The sequence below is a fragment of the Rhinopithecus bieti genome, unplaced genomic scaffold (assembly GCF_001698545.2).
Source record: "Rhinopithecus bieti isolate Rb0 unplaced genomic scaffold, ASM169854v2 scaffold_58095, whole genome shotgun sequence".
NCBI lineage: Eukaryota > Metazoa > Chordata > Mammalia > Primates > Cercopithecidae > Rhinopithecus > Rhinopithecus bieti.
The window spans coordinates 1041148-1045666 of record NW_016823660.1 but is presented as its reverse complement, the minus strand read 5'-3'; the positions used below and the strand labels follow the sequence as shown (position 1 = coordinate 1045666).

Here is a 4519-nt window from a genome sequence, read left to right as displayed (position 1 = left end):
CCCCACTCTCTTGTGGCTTTTATGGGGTTTTGCAGAGAGATCCACTGTTAGTCTGATGGGCTTCCCTTTGTGGGTAACCTGACCTTTCTCTCTGGCTGCCCTTAACATTTTTTCCTTTGTTTCAACCTTGGTAAATCTGATGACTATGTGTCTTAGGGTTGCTCCTCTCAAGGAGTATCTTTGTGGTGTTCTCTGTATTTCCTGAATTTGAATGTTGGCCTGTCTTGCTAGTTTGGGGAATTTCTCCTGGATAATATCCTAAAGTGTGTTTTCAAACTTGGTTCCATTCTCTCCATCATTTTCACATACACAATCAATTGTAAATTTGCTCTTTTCACATAGTTTCATATTTCTTGGAGGCTTTGTTCATTCCTTTTCATTCTTTTTCTCTAATCTTGTCTTCACATTTTATTTCATTAAGTTGATTTTCAATCTCAGATATCCTTTCTTCCACTTGATCGATTTGACTATTGATACTTGTGTATGCTTCACGAAGTTCTCATGCTGTGTTTCCTCAGCTCCATCAGGTCATTTATGTTCTCAATTAGGCAATTTATCTTCTTCTCTAAAGTGGCTATTCTAATTAGCAGTTCCTGTAACTTTTTTATCAAGGTTCTTAGCCTCCTTGCATTGCATTAGAACATGCTCCTTTAGCTCAGAGGAGTTTGTTATTACCTACCTTCTGAAGCCTACTTCTGTCAATTCGTCAAACTCATTCTCCCTCCAGTTTTGTTCCCTTGGTGGTGAGGAGTTGTGATCCTTTGGAGGAGAAGAGGCATTCTGGTTTTTTGGATTTTCAGCATTTTTGTGCTGGTTTTTCCTCATCTTCGTGGATTTATCTACTTTTGATCTTTGATGATGACCTTTGGATGATGTTTTTGCGTGGGCATCTTTTGCTGATGTTGATGTTATTGCCTTCTGTTTCTAGGACCCTCTTCTGCAGGTCTTCTGGAGTTTGCTGGAGGTCCACTGCAGACACTGTTTGCCTGGGTATTACCAGAGGAGGCTCAGTTGGAAACGAAGAAATCACTCACCTTCTGTGTTGGTCTAACTGGGAGCTGCAAACTGGAGTTGGTCTTATTCGGCCATCTTGCCCAGTGAATTTGTTTTGTTTTTTTAAAGACAGAGTCTTGCTCTGTTGCCCAGGCTGGAGTGCAGTGGTGTGATCATAGCTTACTGCAGCCTCAAACTCCTGGGCTCAAGTAGTCCACCAGCCTCAGCCTCCCAAATAACTGAGACTACAGGTGCATGTCACCATGCCTGGCTAATTTTTTATTTTTATTTTATTTTTGTAGAGATGGGTTCTTGCTTTGTTGCCCAGGCTGGTCTCAAACTCTTGGGCTCAAGCAATTCTCCTGCCCTGGTCTCTCAAAGTGCTGGGATTACTGGCATGAGTCACTGCACCTGGCCTGCCTTTTGTTTTAATAAGATTGTATAAGCTGCTGTGTTGAGAATGGGCTAAAACAGAGGTGAGGGTAGAGGCAATGAAAATATTTAGAAAGTGATTCAAATACAGTTCAGGGGAAGGATAATGGTGGTTTGGACCAGGATGGTGAGAACTGTCATATTTAGGTCTCAAAGAAGGTAGAGCTCATAGGACTTGCTAATGGAATGGGCATGATGTGTGAAAGAGATATTGGGGAGGATTCCAGCTTTGGAGCTTAAACAATTGGAAGAGAGGAGGCAGCCTTTACATGACAGGAGACAGGCAAGTAGGGAGTGGGAAGAATTAGTAAATATCATTAGATTTTAAAATTTTGATTTTAAAATTTTAGGGTTTTATTTTTTTTTTTTTTTTTTTGTAGAGATGGGTCTTGCTATGTTGTTCAGGGTGGTCTTAAACTCCTGGCTTCAAGCAATCCTTCTGCCTCGGCCCCTCAAAGCACTGGGATTGCAGGCAGGAGCCACTGCACCCGGCCTTGATTAGATGTTTTTATAAAATTCCCACTTAAGGCAACTGTTAAATGGCTACAAAGCTGAGTTTAGTCCACAGGCACCGCCTTTGCCTCCAGGAAAGTGGTAGGAAAAAAATATACATTTCATGCATACATACATAAATATATATGTGTGCATATGTGTGTCTGGAAAATGTTTCCTATGGCTTAAAAGTCAGAGTTATGATTTCATCTTATTAGCAACTATTTATCCCCACAAGTGATGAGAGATGAACATGGAATCCTAGAACAGTGGTTGGAAGACGGACCAGGCCAGCTTTTCCGATGCCTGTTTGGCCTTAGCTGTGGCTGGGTCTCCTGCACACTTCCCAACACACTGAGCAAGTACCTTCTTGTGTGATGCACAACTCTAGATGTGCAGACTGGATTCGATGATCTGAGGCTGTGAGTAGAAAAGAGGAAAAGAAATAAAGTCCTAGTTCAGTTGTGGGTGGAGACAAAATATCCACAGAAAAGGAAAAAGCAACTTCTTCAATTGCCAAATGATGTGTAGGTAATATTCTACGATGATGGTAAAAACCATTACAAACACATATTTTTTGAAAATATCTAAGTTCCAAATGACATCCTGTTTTTTTTTTTTTTTTTTTTTCTTTTGAGACAGGGTCTCACTCTGTCATCCAGGCTGGAGCACAGTGGTGTGATCATGGTTCACTGCAGCCTCGACCTCCTGGGCTCAAGCAACCCTCAGGCCTTATTTAACCTCTTGAGTATTGGGACTATAGGCATATGCCACCATGCCCAGCTAATTTTTAATTTTTTGGTAGAGATGGGTTTTTTCCATGTTTCCTAGGCTGGGACATCCTTTTAAAATAGCAGTCTTATTACAGCAAAGTAACAGTTGTACAGTTTTTCTCTTTTTATCTGTAAAGGGGAATTTTTTTTTAAGAGATGAGGTCTTGTTATGTTGCTCAGGCTGACCTTGAACTCTGGGGCTCAAGAAATCCTCCTGCCTCAGCCTCCTGAGTAGCTGAGACTACAGGAGCACAGAACCACATCTGTCTTGTAAAGGAGATTTGACAGTGCCAGTTGTATACCATGTTCATCAACATCTTGCTGTTGAAGGGAGGTGGAGTAATGGTGTGATGGGAGGCAACCTAAGTAGGGATAGTTAATGAATGGAAGTCCTGGGGGCAGAATGAGCACCTTACATGTGGAGTGATAGCAATAGGGAAGCTTGGATCTGAGGGAGGGGATATAGTTGATGAAGGGCAGGGAAGGAGGGAGAAGATGGACAGCCTTGAATGTAACCCCGAGGGGACTTTCCAATAAACGTTAATAAAGTAGAAATGGAAAGGGAACAGCTGAGGAGTCAAAATGATGGCAGAAGAAGTTGTAGTTTGTTTTTTGTTTTTTTGTTTTTTTGTTTTTTTTTTTTTTGAGACTGAGTCTCACTGTCGCCCGGGCTGGAGTGCAGTGGCCAGATCTCAGCTCACTGCAAGCTTCGCCTCCCGGGTTTATGCCATTCTCCTGCCTCAGCCTCCCGAGTAGCTGGGACTACAGGCGCCAGCCACCTCGCCCGGCTAGCTTTTGTATGTTTTAGTAGAGACGGGGTTTCACCGTGTTAGCCAGGATGGTCTCGAACTCCTGATCTCGTGATCCGCCCGTCTCGGCCTCCCAAAGTGCTGGGATTACAGGCTTGAGCCACCGCGCCTGGCCCTGAAGTTGTAGTTTGTTGTTCAGGCAGATGATGTGATGGAATTGGAATTTGAGAAGGCTTAGTAGAGTTTATATTTCTATCATATAAAACGTTCAAAGGTTGGGAAATCAATGTAGTATTTACTCACCACCACACTGAGACTGCTGATAGACTAGTATTTTAGCCTGGATTCTCTGAAAAGCTGATACACGGCCACATAGTTAAGGCTTAAGGTCATACTTCACATGCTTTATTTTAGTATATGACCTAGGAGCAGGAGTGAAGGATGGGAGTGAAAGCAAGGAAGGAAAGAGAGTCGATTACAGAGCTGTTTTGTTGAGCTGGGCACAGCTCCTGTGTCCAATCTTGTGGGGCTGCCTGAGATGTGTCTTGAAGTCATAAGCCCAGGGAAAGAACAGAGGAGATGCCTTTATCCACTGAATCCATTTTTCCCATGATCAAATGTTTGTCCTGTAGAGTATTAATGATTAAAATATTAATACTCTATGGGGATTATTGGAAAGATGATAATTTAATAGTTATCATCATCTGGGAACACTAAGCTGGTTCCCATGTGTCAACTACCCCACCACTGCTGGCAGTGGGGGCCCTGGTCTGGGTGCTGTTAGGTTGCACCTGCTGGTCAACTCCTACACAGTACTAGTCCCAACAGCAATGGACGCAAAGAGAAACAGGTGAGGCTGAGCAGGTGTGGAGTGGTGCCCAAGGGGCATCTTGACCTAGCCAAGGTATCTGATACAAGTAATAACTTCAGGAAACCTCTTTCCTTGGAAATATTACTGATACTACTGATGGAATATTGTCCACATCAATATTATTATATATCATTTTATAAATTTATAAATTATTTTAAATAATAAATTATAAATACAAATCTATATTTATAAATGATAAAATTCATATA

General features: G+C 42.1%; 1 long non-coding RNA gene across 5 annotated transcripts in view; it reads left to right on the top strand.

Moving 5' to 3' along the window:
- Nucleotides 1-4519, top strand: part of LOC108521732 (uncharacterized) — a 20040-nt gene that overhangs the window by 7430 nt on the left and 8091 nt on the right. The window lies entirely within an intron of this gene.